Source organism: Triturus cristatus, chromosome 6, assembly GCF_964204655.1.
Source record: "Triturus cristatus chromosome 6, aTriCri1.1, whole genome shotgun sequence".
Taxonomy (NCBI): Eukaryota; Metazoa; Chordata; class Amphibia; order Caudata; family Salamandridae; genus Triturus; species Triturus cristatus.
The window spans coordinates 1,271,228,605-1,271,245,063 of NC_140589.1; positions in this window are offsets into that span (position 1 = coordinate 1,271,228,605).

Below are 16,459 nucleotides of genomic sequence, written 5' to 3' on the forward strand. Positions count from 1 at the left end.
GGGCATTGACATTGTGGGGCCTCTGGATCCCAAGACAGCCATGGGCAACAAGTTCATCCTGGTTTTGGTGGAGCATGCCACCCAGTACCCAGAAGCCATCCCTCTCCAGACTGTGACGGCCCAAGATGGGTCGTGTGTTGATGGGGATTTTCTCTCTTGTGGTGTCCCCCAGAGAGGTGGTGTCCGTCTATAGTACCAACTTCATTAGGAAGTATATGAAGTTCCTGTGGCAGGAGTGCCATGTTACATACACGTTCACCACTCCATAACACCCCCAAGGTAATGGGCTAGTTGAGACATTCAACCGGACCGAGAAGGGCATGATTATGGGTCTTGGTAGACCCATAAGGCATACGTGGGATGTCCTCTTGCCATGCCTTTTGTTTTGCTTACAGAGAGTTACCACATGAGTCCTAAGGGTTCAGTCCCTTTGAGCTGCTGTACAGCCATCCTGTGAGAGGACCTTTGAGTCTGGTGAAAGAAGGCTGGGAGAAAGCTCACAGTAAACGTCCCCATGATTTATATAGCTACATGCTGGCCTTCAAAAACCAGACAAAGCTCTTCAGACAACTGGCTCAGGCGAATCTGGAAGCCAGCCAGGAGAAGATGAAACTGTGGTATGATCAGAATGCCACTCTGATTGAGTTCGAGCCTGGAAAAAAAGTGTGGGTCATGGCCCCAGGAGAGCCTTGTGCACTCCAGGATAAGTGGACTGGACCATTTGAGGTGATGGAGTGCAAGAGTGACTTCACATACTTGGTGGACTTTTAGTCTCCCAGGAACCCTTTGCCGGTCCTACATGTGAACTGCCTCAAGCCCAACTTGGAGAGGTCCGAAGTGGGCATGCTCCTAGCAACAGATGCTGGGATGGAAGATGAGACTGAGCCTCTTCCTGATCTCCTGCCTGTAAAGGAGCATGATGGGTCAGTGGACGGTGCATCACTCTCCCCCGCATTGACTCCTGAATAGCAGAGTGACTGTCACCAACTGTTGGGTCAGTTTGCTCCTCTGTCCTTCCTGACCCCTGGTGTCACTCAGTGGTGTGTACATAATGTTGACACTGGGGACAGTCCTCCTGTAAAGCACAACATTTGCAGAGTAACTGACAGGGTCAAGGCTTGCATCAATGAGGAGGTCTTCAAGATGCTATAGCTAGAAGTGACTGAGCCCTCAAACAGCCCTTGGGCAAGCCCAGTGGTCTTGGTCACAAAGGCTTCCTCACCTGGTGCCACACCAGAACTCCAGTTCTGTTTGGCTTACAGAGGGCTCAATTCGGTCACCAGGAGTGATGTACACCCCATCCCCAGAGCTGATGAGCTCATAGATCGGTTTGGAGCTGCCTGGTACCTCAGTATGTTTGACTTAACGTCTGGGTGCTGGCAGATTGCCTTAACTGATGGGGCAAAGGGGAGGTCAGCATTCTCCATGCCAGAGGAGCTCTACCAATTCCGGGTGATGCCCTTTGGGTTAAAGAATTCCCCTGCCCCCTTTCAGAGGTTGGTCAACCAGGTGTTGGCTGGATTGCAGGATTTCAGTGCCGCCTACCTGGATGATATCGCAGTGTTCAGTGCCACTTGGGAGGAACATCTGCACCACCTCTGGGAAGTGTTGAAGGCTCTGCAGAGGGCAGGCCTCACGATCAAGGTGAGTAAGTGCCAGATCGGGCAGGGTTATGTGGTGTACTTGGGACACCAGGTAGGGAGTGGCCAGGTGGCAGTCCTACAGCCCAAGATTGATGCCATTCTTGCTTGCGAACCCCCAATACCCAGACAGAGGTGAGAGCCTTATTAGGACTCACAGGGTATTACAGGAGATTTATCAAGGGGTATGGCACCATTGTTGCCACCTTGACAGAGCTGACTTCCAGGAAGCAGCCCAAGAAGGTGAATTGGACTGATGCCTGCCAGAAGGCTTTTGATGCCCTGAAATCTGCCATGTGCATGGCAGCCATGCTTCAGGTACCCAACTTCTCAAGGGAATTCATTGTGCAGACATGCTTCAGAGCATGGTGTGGTAGTGGTGCTCTCACAGCTAAATGAGGAGGGCCCAGACTGAAGAAGCTGAGGCCATACTTGCTTGAGACTCACTTCTGGGTTCAGACTGACCACAGGCCCCTTAGATGGTGATGCAGGTGAGGATTGAGAATCCTCAGCTTTTGAGGTGGTCCATTTCCCTACAGGGGGTGGACTTTACTGTGGAACACCGCCCTGGTATAGAACACGCCAATGCTGATGGTCTGTCCAGATTTTTCCACCTTAATGAAGAGAACTCCAGAGAGGGTGGGTAGTTCTCCCCACATTTCAGTTGGAGGGGACATGTGTTAGACCTGGCACCATTGGCGTGGGACTCCCCTGCATTTTTTGCCTTTGCCTCCTGTGTTTTGCTGTGTGTTGGACTTCATTTTGCTGGTCTAGATGCTTTAGGCACTTTGGCACTGCTGTTCAGTGCCAAAGTGCAAGTGCTTCCTTTGTAAATTGTTGTTATGGTTTAGTGATTCCATGATTGGCATATTTGATTTACTTGTCAGACCCTAGTATAGTGCACTGTGTATGCCCAGGGCCTGTAAATCAAATGCTGCTAGTGGGCTGTAGCACTGATTGTGCCACCCACAGAAGCAGCCTATAAAATGTAACCCTGGCATGCCATTGCAGAGCCTGTGTGCAGTCTGGGACTGCCAAGTCAACTTGGCAAGTGCACACACTTGCTAGTCCCTAAAACTTCCCTTTTCTACATATTATTCATCCCTAAGGTAGGCCCAAGGTACCCCTGTGGGCAGGGTGCATTGTATGTCAAAGGTAGGACATGCCCTGATGTGTGTTTGGATGTCCTGATAGTGAAATACTGCCAATGTTGGTTTTCACTATTGCAAGGCTACCTGTTCTCATAGGACAGAATGGGGAGTTTGCTTATAACATCCTATAAACATAATTGGCCCTGGAAACAAGGTGGAAACATACGGTTTAGTATGCCTGAACTCATCTTTTAGTGAGGGTGATTTTTGCATTCTGTGTTTGAAAATACCACTTTTAGAAGGTAGATATTTTCTTCCCTAACCATCCAGTGTGCCTCTGCTAGGTTTGTGTATTGCATGTCTGGATTTTGAATGACAGGGGCTGAAGAGGGGCAGTGGCTGGGCTGAATAGATCTAGGCTGCATTTAGAGTAGGTGGAGGAGATTTCCTTTCACCTGAATGCGCCGTGTCCGTCTTCAACAATGCTGTGTCCATCCCCTGCTAGAAAGCTGCACCAGTGAGGGCAGAACTGGTTTTGGCTGGGTGCAGACACTTGGAGAACAAAGGATTTGTGTGTATAAAAAGAGGGGCCCAGACCCCAGACTTTTAGATCACTTCTGGGAACCAAGAGGAACCTTTGCCAAGGAGAAGAGCCAGAGAAGCTGAGGAGGAATACTGCCACTGTGTTGTTTGCTGACTGGGGTTGGCCTGCAGTGACTGCTTGCTTCCAAGGAAAGGAGAAAAGGACTTTGCTGTTTGCTTTGTCACCTACTTGAAAGAAGATCTCCAAAGGCCTGAAACTGAGCTTCTCCCCTGTTCTGAAGTCTCAGGGACACAAAGACTTACTTCACCACCAGCTCCCCTGAATTTCCTTGCGGGTAATTCCAACCTGCAAAGGGGTGCCTGCTGCTGTTTAGGACTGCTAGAGACTGTTTGTCGCTGGAAGCTTGAAAATCGACGTAACATCGAAGAAGCATGTCGCATCGGCACCTGTTTCCGACGCATTGCCAAAGAAACCGTTGCAGCGCCTGCTGCAGCTTGAGAAATTGCCGCTTGACGCATTCGGTGCCACTATCTCCGAAGTCCGAGATCACCGCACCGATCCCGATGTAAGCCTGCTGTGCGGCTGCACAAAACCACGCATCGTAGCAGATCGACGCATTGCATTGAGGCGCCAAGACTGTCGCATCGTTGGAGGATGCAGTAAAAAACCGCTGCATCCCTCCCCATGCAGTAAGAAACTGACACATCACCTCCTCTCCGGTAAGGAACCGACGCATCACCTCCCCTGTACTGCAGTAAGGAACCGACGCATCACCTCCCCGAAGCAAGAAACCGACGCATCACCTTGCCTGCATGTATGGAACCAACGCATCACCTTCCATGGGGCCATTTTATTTGTTTATGGTGACGCATCAAGGGTACTTTGTGAGAAACGTGTCGCATTTACAACTTCCATTGAACTGAACTATTTCTATGATTTGAAAGCCTTATTTTTAATACTGTATTGTAAATTTTTGTTGTTTGGTCTTGTTTTGGATTACATGTAGATTACTTATTTTTCTCAACTGGTGTAGTGTCCATTTGAAGTGTTTTCACTGTGTTACTGTATGTTTTCACAAATGCTTTACACACTGCCTCGGCGATAAGCCTTATCTGCTTGTGCCAAGCTACCAAGTGGGTGAGCAGGGGTTATGTTAGGAGTGTACCCCCCTTACCCCAAATAGAAGCAAGGGTCCCTATTTGGACGAAGGTACCTACCTCTGCCAACTAGAGACCCCCATTTCTAACAGTAACAGTAAAAGGCAGAGCTACACAGCATAGACCCCACAAATGCTCCTGACTCATAACAGGCCTGCCTGCTGTTTGCGGCCATCCAAGCCTGTGCTCGGAGGACTCGGCGGCGCGCCATAGTTCTGAGGATTCCTATGGGAGAGTAAAGAAATGGAGCTGGTTTGACATTATTGCCACTTGGGCATTGTGTTTGTTATTATCTGAGCCTCAGCTATTGTCAGCATCAAGTTCTAAAGTCCAATCCATACTACTGGCACTTTACTATCTATCAGTATAAGGTGAAGCAGGCCCACATCGGCTCCCACTATAAGTCCACTGTTTGTATAACGGGCACTGGCTTACCATTCCTGTCTCATTTTTTGGCGGATATGTTTAGTCATTTGCTGGCAGTAGAGTCCCCCGTGTGCTGATGCTAATTATAACATTGCTTAGGTAAGGCAAAATGCTTCTACATGTTAATTAATTTTACTTCACATGTCAAATATTTTCAAGGTGTCAAATATTTTCAAGGCTCAGCTAGTGCATGGTAGAGACTGTCAGCTAAAAATTGCCACAATTTCCCATTGCATATATGGATGGTACCCCACCAAAAGCCAAATGTAATACATTCACCTCTCTTCCCCACATACTGGCAAACAAATATAGATAAGTAGCAATAATTCCATTGTCGCACATTTATAAAAGCAAGCTATTCCTTTAAGGGAGGGTTCTAATGGTTCACATGTTAGGAAGCAGTAGCTGGTTTGCAGTGGATGCATGTGGAAGAGGCTAAAATACCAACATAAATATTTTTTCTGGTTTGGTTCTCAAGAGCAACAGAACATAGCACCCCATTGGAATAGCTGTTATGGAAGGGTACAGTGTGATGGTATCGGTGTCCATGTATCTCTTGCACAGGCTCTTATATGGTGAGGTGCCATAGGTCCCAAATGGTGCTAGAGCCATTTCACCTTAGTAATGCACAGAACCTTGGAGGTGTCTCAGGTGACAGTTGTTAAAAGCTGCCCCAACAGAGATGCCCAAAGAATTCTGCATTCTGTTGAACCACCCCTTCTCCTGCTCCCCCGTTGCTGTCGCAGGTTTAGGACTACCCCTGCTTCTGCTCTCTCTGGTTGCTGCTGCTCATCTCCCTCCACTACTTCTATAAAGTGGGGGCCACTCGGCCCCCACGCCCACATGGCGGTGCGGTGCCCCCCCTCCCCCGTCCTTTCGGTGTTGGGGGTGTGTCGCGGGGCGATGACGCACGCGGCGCTCCCCCAACACCGATAGGTTGATGTCTTCCCAGTGACTGACCCGGAAGCAGACATTCGGCTTCCGGGGCAGGGGGGCGGGACGATCGGGGTGCGGGCCCCCAGTGTGACGGCAGCCTCCTTTATAAGGCGCGGGGAGCGGGGGGGGCGCCCTCTTGCTCCTGGCTCGCTCCCCGTGTCTGCTGTGTGCCCCACGCTCGGGGCGGATTAATTATTTTCCCACCCACCAGCCCAAAAAACTAGCTACTAAACAATGTTAGTCAGGGGTGCTAGTAAGTTTTACATAGGCCTTTTTCCCGTTGAAAGGTAGGATTGGTTGTGGTTAGTTAGGAATGTTGGCTGCAATTAGGCCTTTTCCCGTTATACAGGTGTGATTGTGTGATTAAACAAGGTTGTGGGTACCTAGGCCTTTTTCCCGTTATAAAGCTGTGATTATGTTGTCATTAAAAAGGTAATGTTGTGTGTACTTAGGCCTTTTTTCCCATTAGCACAGCATGCTTCGTATCTGTATTGGTGGTTTTAGTGTAGTGTAGTTGTCCTTTAGCGAGTTCTTTTTCTAGATTCATCGTCGTATTTATTAGGGTTGGTCAGGCGGTAAGGTCATGATCGGTGAGCAGCAATTTAAGGTCCTAAGGGGGGCGTCACCATCCACGGAGGGGGCGGCCCAGGGGGAGGGGCCACTGGTCCCTCCTAGAACTTCAGGGGCAGGAATATCCGCTAGCTGCTAAAAATGCGGGGGAGGGAGTCACGCTTTCCTTGGGCTGGTAGCCACCCCGCACATACACCATGACGTCAGCATACGACGCAAAGTGTAAGGGCCCTCCTTGTTGGTTAAATTGAGTTCACGATGCAGACGGGGTAGGCGGTCCCCTGTCGCGCATGCGCACCCCTAGGTAAGGGCGTGGTTAGTAGGACTTGACACCGGTTAGCGACCTTGCCGTCCGGCCAGATATGTTAGAATGCAAAATTCAGGCAGGATGTTAGATTCGGATAGGAAACACGCTGTATTAGACGTTTGTTAGGTTAGCCTTTGATATTTGTCTACGATACTGTAAATCTAATGTCATGAATTTTGCTTATTCTTGCATAACTGAAGTAATGTTGATATTCATCTTTTATTGTTTTATATAATAAATACGGCCGGGGGGTCCCTGACCCCCCGCCTTCCAAAGATAATTTGCTTATGTCAATTCATCAAGGTGGTGTGGAAAGCTGGGAGGGGAGGGTAGCCAGTTACGGACCATGTATAAAGTGGGGGCCACTCGGCCCCCACGCCCACATGGCGGTGCGGCGCCCCCCCTCCCACAGCCTTTCGGTGTTGGGGGTGTGTCGCGGGGCGATGTCGCGCGCGGCGCGCCCCCAACTCCGATAGGTTGATGTCTTCCCAGTGACTGACCCGGAAGCAGACATTCGGCTTCCGGGGCAGGGGGGCGTGACGATCGGGGTGCGGGCCCCCAGTGCGACGGCAGCCTCCTTTATAAGGCGTGGGGGGCGCCCTCTTGCTCCTGGCTCGCTCCCCGCGTCTGCCGTGTGCCCCACGCTCGGGGCGGATTAATTATTTTCCCACCCACCAGCCCAAAAAACAAGCTACTAAATAATGTTAGTCAGGGGTGCTAGTAAGTTTTACATAGGCCTTTTTCCCGTTGAAAGGTAGGATTGGTTGTGGTTAGTTAGGAAGGTTGGCTGCAATTAGGCCTTTTTCCCGTTATACAGGTGTGATTGTGTGATTAAACAAGGTTGTGGGTACCTAGGCCTTTTTCCCGTTATAAAGCTGTGATTATGTTGTCATTAAAAAGGTAATGTTGTGTGTACTTAGGCCTTTTTTCCCATTAGCACAGCATGCTTCGTATCTGTATTGGTGGTTTTAGTGTAGTGTAGTTGTCCTTTAGCGAGTTCTTTTTCTAGGTTCATCGTCGTATTTATTAGGGTTGGTCAGGCGGTAAGGTCATGATCGGTGAGCAGCAATTTAAGGTCCTAAGGGGGGCGTCACCATCCACGGAGGGGGCGGCCCAGGGGGAGGGGCCACTGTTCCCTCCTAGAACTTCAGGGGCAGGAATATCCGCTAGCTGCTAAAAATGCGGGGGAGGGAGTCACGCTTTCCTTGGGCTGGTAGCCACCCCGCACATACACCATGACGTCAGCATACGACGCAAAGTGTAAGGGCCCTCCTTGTTGGTTAAATGGAGTTCACGATGCAGACGGGGTAGGCGGTCCCCTGTCGCACATGCGCACCCCTAGGTAAGGGCGTGGTTAGTAGGACTTGACACCGGTTAGCGACCTTGCCGTCCGGCCAGATATGTTAGAATGCAAAATTCAGGCAGGATGTTAGATTCGGATAGGAAACACGCTGTATTAGACGTTTGTTAAGGTTAGCCTTTGATATTTGTCTACGATACTGTAAATCTAATGTCATGAATTTTGCTTATTCTTGCATAACTGAAGTAATGTTGATATTCATCTTTTATTGTTTTATATAATAAATACGGCCGGGGGGTCCCTGACCCCCCGCCTTCCAAAGATAATTTGCTTATGTCAATTCATCAAGGTGGTGTGGAAAGCTGGGAGGGGAGGGTAGCCAGTCACGGACCATGTGACTCTGTAGAGAGCACCACCCCCCAGCCTTCCACCCCTTGGGCAGTACGTCACCAACTAGATGCAGTGCAGAGACCTCCGTGTGTGCAGGTAAGACAATATAAAAATCTTACTTGTTGCAATGTGTGCGCATAAATAACCATTGAACATATTTAATGTACTAAGATATGGGGTCTTTGATGTTTCTATATGTTTCAAGACTTCACATTCAGAACTGGTTTCTATACCTTCTTCTTTTCTCTCAAATTCTTTATTAACATTCGTTTTAAAATGTGCCACTTGCCGCTCTCTTTTTTTAAAATTTTCTCAGAGGTAAGAGCACTTTGAACTGCCCTTATTTTAGTTGAGCTCACTCACTTCCTATGTATAAGTCATCCCAAAATTAAATGCCTCACCACTTTGAAATGTCACCAACCGCCCCCTAATAGCTCTTAGTATTTCCTGGGCCCTCGAATACAGGAAAAAAGTAAAATAATGTGAAACGGACCAGTAGATAAGCACTGTGAGAGAAATGGACTAACAGAAGGAGAGAGGATTGCAGAACCCATGCAAATACAAAAAACCAAAAAGTAGAAAAAGCAAGGAATTAAAGCCAGTGTGTGAGAGGACTACTCTTTTTCAATAGGGTACATCTGCGAAATCCTGTGAGCCATACCAATGCTGCTGGACAACCCTGTCTGCCAATGGCTAAAGCCACCTTTTAAACACAGTAATTAATGGGTGCAAGAAGCTGACTAAAACGCATTTATGTGTCTCTTTGTATATATGTTTATGTGTGTTGCATGTGTTGTGTGATTAGATGGACTCTCAACAGACAGCTAAATCTGTTAATAGGCGAGACTTAAAAAATTCCAGAACATTAGCAAAGATAGTTGCCAAATCAGTACGAATTATCACTTAGGGCCTGATTATGATGGCAGTCGGACTTTTATTGACCGCCATCCTATCGGAGATGGGACAGCCCTGTCAACGGTCCTGCCATGGGCATTAGGATACGACCGCCACCACGGCAGTTGCAATGCTTATATTTTGTATTGCGGCGGGTGCTGCTGGCTGCAGCACACGCCGCTGTACAAAATGGGGACACTACACATATCCCTGCACTACGTAGCAGGCACCATGCGGTGCCTGCCACATGGTGCAAGGATATCTAGGCAGGCACCAAAGGTGTCCCCCAAAACCCACAGCTGAGGGACAGGGGGGGAAGGGGTGCCCGCTACAGGCCACCAGTGTCCCTTTCTGCCAGCCTTTTACTGGCGGGTAAACTGCCATGAAGCAGCCACCAGAGAGGGATATCATAATCCCTTGGGCGGTGCCTGGTAGGCACCGCCACCATTGTAAGGATTGGATTTCCCTCCGATGTTCAGACGGGCTCCTTGAGCCCGTCGGATCAGTGGCGATCGGTCTCTCCGACTGGCACCCATCCGCCTGCCATCCTAATGTGTTGTGTGGGAATCTCACTTGCGATGGCTGTGGATCTATTTGACTTTTTCGGAAAGTACAATATTTTGTTCACAGTATTCCTGACTCAGGGGATCATTAGGATAGTGGATGGACTTTCGTCCGTTCGCCATTCAATCGTATTTGGGACTATGAGGCGATGAGCCCACAGGACAAATTAGTATGCAACCTCCACTGTGGTGGTCGCATTGCCCATGTTTTGTATTGTGGCGGGTGCTGCGCTCTGCAGTTGCCGCCGCAAGACAAAACAGACACCCAACACATATCCCTGCACTACATGGCAGGCACCATGCTGTGCTTACCACATGGTGTAGGGATATGTAGGGGACTCCATAGGTGCCCCCTAGGGCCTATGTCCCTGGCCCAGGGGTTAGGGAGGTTGCTACAGGCCCCCCAAATTGGTTTCTGCCTGCAGTTGTGCTGCGGTATAACCATCGCAGAACAACCAGCAGAAAGGCATATTGTAATCCCTAAAGTGGTGCCTGACAAGCACCGCACCCATTCTGGGTCTACAGGGGGGTCCGACAGGCGGTCGGATAAAGCCTGCCTGTCGGGACCATGGCAGTCGGTGTTTCCGACTGCCACCCGTCCAGAAGCCATTGTAATATGGCAGATGGAGATCCCCGTTACAATGGACGAGGGAATGCCTGTGGGTGGCGGTCCCTCTGTCATCATAATCAGGCCCATAGTCACACCATTTGAGTTTCCTTCACTAGTGTCCTTGCAATTTTGTGCTGAAATTTCTGGATGAAATTGATTACACTCATGCAGAAACATTTGCATCACTAAATAAGTGGAAAAAAAATTAATTGCCTCAGACTCTTGATTCAAATCTCAGTAAAAAAACAAATTTGCACAAATACAGTTGTTCAAATGTGCCCTAAGATGTCTGAAACTTCAGATAGGTATGTTTTCATTAATTTATATAAAATGTCATACTTTCAGTACATCCCTGCCCAGGGCAGCTTTCTAAAGCATTAAAGACAACCAAGAAAGCAGGTTCAGTATGCTCGTTACCCGTTCTCATTAGAATCATTGTCTCTGGAAAGGCAAAGGATTAATGCTGTGGCATTTTCTCATCCTATTACGATCAGCAGCCGCGGAATGAGTTATTCAAATTTTAGAACCACATATATTCTGTAAGTTATTGTACAGTCCCCTACTGCACTGACCTTTTCAATATTCGGTAAAGTGATTGACTGACAAGTTTATATCTTCTTGTATTAACACTAGAATTACTGGTGCAAAAGGAATTGAATTGACCAGAAAATTAAAATAGAGACATGCTTCACACAGAGACTGTCTATTGTCGGTCAAGCGAGACCATACTTGTTTGCTCGATATGTAGTCTGCCGTTTGAAAGACTCAATCTCAATAATTACAACTGATAGTAAATTCAAGAGCATAACATACAGGGAAACTTACATTATCTACGAAAGGCGAACACATTAATTTCAGGCAACATTTTTAGATTCACTTTCAATCTAATCTGCCCAGCAGAGTATATCAGTGTGATAAAAACCTGTGTCTCTCTGGTATGGCCATACTATGTCTTTATTTAAGCCAGGTTCCTCTGTGTATGAGACCCGGTAGTAATTAAAATCTAGCTTTGGAACACGTTCTTATCATGACCTGTAATCATGCCATTAAGGTCACAGAAAATAATCACTGTTCGTTTTCTGAACAATCGTCGCTATACCTCGCTGTTAACGTTTATTTTTTTAACATTCAAGAAAACATGCTAAGTTAGTTCCTTCAATACTCTTTTGATCCAGGGGCAACAGGAGCAGTGGTACCAGGGCGGGTAGTCTTGTGAACCCTCTCCTCCCAAACATGGCTCTCTTTCACTACCCAACCAGAAGGCAAAGAGCGTTTTCCTTGCTTGTGCTAGTGCCATTGGCCCACTCCCTACAACCTTATTTGGACCTACGCAGACACCACATATCAATCAGAAGATTATACCCAGAGGACACACCCAATGATGTATATATTCTTATTCCTCTGTAAAGCCCTTACCACCCCTTCCCTAACAAAGTCTGACAAGTAAACAGTCCAGCTGAGGCCATTTTGCTCCCCTGGTGTGGCCTTGGGCAGAGTGAACCTAAAAAATAGATTAGGGTTTTCTTTTCTGTTATATAGAAAACATTGTATGTTTTATTATTTTGCTTTCCTGGCTCCATCTAGAGGACCCATTACGATGGCGCACTGTAACGGTGGACGGGACCGTCCGCCAGAGGTGCGGCGGTCCTGCTGTGGCCATTAGGATGCCACCGCGGCGGTGGCATCCCCCATTCACAACATTGTGGAGGGGGGTTCTCAGAGCACCGCCCGCGACAATGCTGTGAATGCACGTTGTGCACGTTGCCTGCCACCTTGTCCATGCAAATGTAGGGGGGTTCCATAGGTACCCCCATGTGCATCCCCAACACCCTAGGGGCCCGCCAAGGGCCCCCAACAGCAAAGACCGTGAGCCTTTCTATGGCGGCAATGCCGCCATGGAATGGCGAGTCACCGCCTGCATGATAATATGGATGGCGGTGTCTTGCAGACACCGCCACCATGTTATTGCCTTTTTCCACCCGGTCGACAAGTTGACCGGTGGAAAAGCAGCAGACAGTCTTCCTGTCCGCCGCAGACCCCCCAGCCATACTAATATGGCGGGGGGTCAATCATGCAAGAATAGCGGGCGGATCGCCCCCACCAGGCCAGCAGTTGCTACCGCTGGCCCGGCGGGGGCGATCCGCCTGCCATCCTAATGGGCCCCTAAGTCTCTTGCCATGCCTCTACCCTCTGTGAACACCTAAAGGGACCATTGACCTGCCAACTCATACTGTGTATCAGAGGATCTCTGCTTCCTTTCCATGGTTATGCAATGAAGAGGCGATATCACATGGTGGAACATAGGGTGAGCTGGAAGCACCTCTAAGAGTTTGCTTCCACTTGGGACTCTTACGAGTCTGGCAGTCCGAGGATAGCCAGACTCATGGTGGCGTCAAGGTGGAGTATTCAACCACTGTCTCACCGGCAGTCCGACCTCCGATTATAGCTCAGGCAGTTGGACTGACCTGGGACTGCCGGCTCTGCCAGGAAACGGCTGTTCCCTGGCATAGGAGCTGTGGTTAGAGGCCGCAATATGCTTGGCGGACTGCCACGGCCCCACCAGGTGTAGTACGAGTTTCCTCTCAGCCAGGTTTTTCATGGCGGTTCCACTGCCAGGAAAACTCTGGCAGACAGGAAACAAAGGGGGCTCTACAGGGCCCCTTTGTGCCTCATACATACGAGGATGCACACAGGGGGGCATAACATGTGCCCCTCTGTGTGCATGCACATAGCTTCCTGAACGGCATGGACTTTCGAGTCCATGCCATGCAGGAATCTTGCAGTGGGGTCCCATTGCAGTGCCTTTTTTAATGGCACTGCCACCTTTAAAAGAGGCACCGCCATGGGACCACCACACCGCCCGCCTGCCAGACTATTAAAAAGTTGTAATCTGGCAGGCGGAAGAGCGAGCTTTGGTGGCGTAGTGGTTTGCAATGCCGCGCCACCACTCCCCCACTATCTCATAATCAGGGCTTTGGAGTTTGGGGGCTGTGCATAGTCAATGCCCAGTGCAAGGTTAAAAACCTTACCAGGACATCACCAGTAGCTTGAGAGGTAATTTTTAAGGTTTTATTTTGGTAGGGGGTTTAGGGATTGGGGGGTGAAAGTGTCACAGGCTGTGTTCAGTACAAAGGGCCTGAATAAGATACCGGTGGCCGCAAGACCACTGTACAATCAGATGGCGGTCTGACTACTGCCATCCCAGTGGTCCCATCGCCTGACTACAATCAGCGGTGGCCAAAGCTGGGGCCTATGATGGCGGGGCCGGTGACAGCACCACCATCCAAATTATGATTTGCGTTCCCACTGACCTTTTTATGACAGGGATCCCGCCATGAAAAGGTTGGTGGGACAGCAAGGAAAGGGGCCCAAACCGGACCCCCGGGTGTTAAGCCCATTTCAAAATTTTACTTGGGCAAGTATTATGATCCCCAATTCCTGCACTGTCGTGGGTGCACTGTGTGACATACTGCAAGCCACACAAACCACCCAATGTGCACAAGGCGCTGTACTGCCTCTCTGTCTATGGACCACAACATGCCGCCATTGTAACAACGTGAATGCCGCACCACCAGCACCGGGCGGTAATGCCGATGGCTTGGCGGTCTTCCTCAGACCGCCACAGCGGCAGTCCAATGGGAAGACCCACAAAGTCATAATCAGGCCCTAAGTCCCTCTCCTCAAAGGTCTTAATCCATCATCACACAATGAAAACTCTGTGGAGAATTTTAGGGCAGAGAAATATATGCTGTGGATCGTGCTCATGTACAAGAAACAATGAAGAGAAAAGTGGCTACAAGACTCAAATTGCCAAGTCATAACTACGCAACCTTGCAGTTGTGCTAGTAAATAAGGACAAAAGATCATTCTTAACCCTGTTTAGGTTCTCCTGATAATGACAAAAGTTACTCCCTCTTGGGTAGAGTCTAGCCTCCAAATCTGCTTCTACAAAAAATAGAGGAAAACAATATCGAAATACACAAATATTGTAAAAAAAAGATGTACTAGAAAAATATCAAGATCCGATACCTAAACAAGAAATGCACAAACATCAACTATTAAAATGTTACTATCAACTATCTGATATACCTAACATTGAACAAAGACATTAAGGGGCCGATTCCGATCCGGGTCAGAAGGGCACCGAATGCGATCCGGCCGGATAAACTACGCGCCGTACGCGTGTTTTCCGCCCAACTCGTGCAGCTGTACGAGCGAGCAAGTACGATACAAGCTACATGAAATTCACCGACTGACTCATCTGCGGGTCCGAACCGCTCCGTACGTCTTGGTCGTAAGCTAACCATGGCGTGCAATGGATGCGATTCACGACCGACCCAGTACGATGCACGCGTCAGACAGCCAGTGCGAGCCGGAGTGTCTGGCTCGCAAATCGTCCGGGTGGTTGCCTTTGGGGGTCCGAGTCGGACCCCCTGTCACCCGTAGCCCTAAGACTCGGACACAGAGGGAGACCCAAGGGTCCCCTAACACAGGCATGTAAGGTGCGGATGGCACCGACGCGTACTCACTGTAGGGGGCGCACTTGTCTGTGACGTACCCATTCAGTCAATGGGAGCCCATGTACGCTTCGTACAACCGGCTCCCATTGACTTCTATGGGAGTCCGACCGAACCGAGTCCGACAGCAGACGGCCGCATCGTACTCGCTCAGTCGGACTGCAGGACTACGGCTCTGTCAGAAAACACTCCGGGTCCGGCTCGGTCGGAGTGCTTTCCGACCCGGATAGGAATCGGTCCCTGAGACACACAAAATATTGTTACCACAAAGTAAATAAAATAAAGCAAATAATTTATATCTAATTAAAACCAAAGTCCCAACATTTTTTAAAAAGAGTTAATTTACAACGTTTTATACATATTTACTAACTATAGTTAACAACAACTGAACAATACTAAAATTTATAACCAAAATGACATAATAAAAAGAACATCATTCCGAAATTGCAAGGTTTTTATACGCTATGAGGGCGTGGGTACGGTCCGTACCACGCGTACCCCTACATCACCACTGCAATGGTGATACGGACCGTACCCATGCCCTCATAGCGTGGGTACGTTCCGTACCACGCGTACCCCTACATCACCACTGCAATAGTGGTACGGACCGTACCCACGCCCTCATAGCGTGGGTACGGTCCGTACCACGCATAGCCCTACATCACCACTACAATGGTGGTACGGACCGTACCCACCCTTAGAGCGTGGGTACTGTCCGTACCACCATTGTATTGGTGATGTAGGGGTATGTGTGGTACAGACCGTACCCACAGCCTCAGAGCGTGGGTACGGTCCATACCACGTGTACCCCTACATCACCACTACAATGGTGGTACGGACCGTACCCACCCTCAGAGCGTGGGTACGGTCCGAACCACCATTGCAGTGGTGACGTAGGGGTACGCGTGGTACAGACCGTACCCACGCCCTGATAGCGTGGGTACGGTCCGTACCACGCGTGCCCCTACATCACCACTACAATGGTGGTACGGACCGTACCCACGGCCTCAGAGCATGGGTACGGTCCGTACCACGCATACCCCTACATCACCACTACAATGGTGGTACGGACCGTACCCACCCTCAGAGCGTGGGTAAGGTCCGTACCGCCATTGCAGTGGTGATGTAGGGGTACACATGGTACAGACCGTACCCACACCCTCAGAGCGTGGGTACGGTCTGTACCAACATTGCAGTGGAGATGTAGGGGTACGCGTGGTACGGACCGTACCCACGTTATGAGGGCGTGGGTACGGTCCGTACCACCATTGCAGTGGTGATGTAGGGGTACGCGTGGTACGGACCATACCCACGCCCTCAGAGCGTGGGTACGGTCCGTACCACCATTGCAGTGGTGATGTAGGGGTACGCATGGTACGGACCGTACCCAACCGATTAATGCGGGGGTACGGACCGCATCACCCAAACCCCTAGGGCACCAGTACATTTGTGAGACAAGGCGTACACACGCCACAAATGTTGGTTTAGGGCCTGGTGCAGCATATAACCAGTAC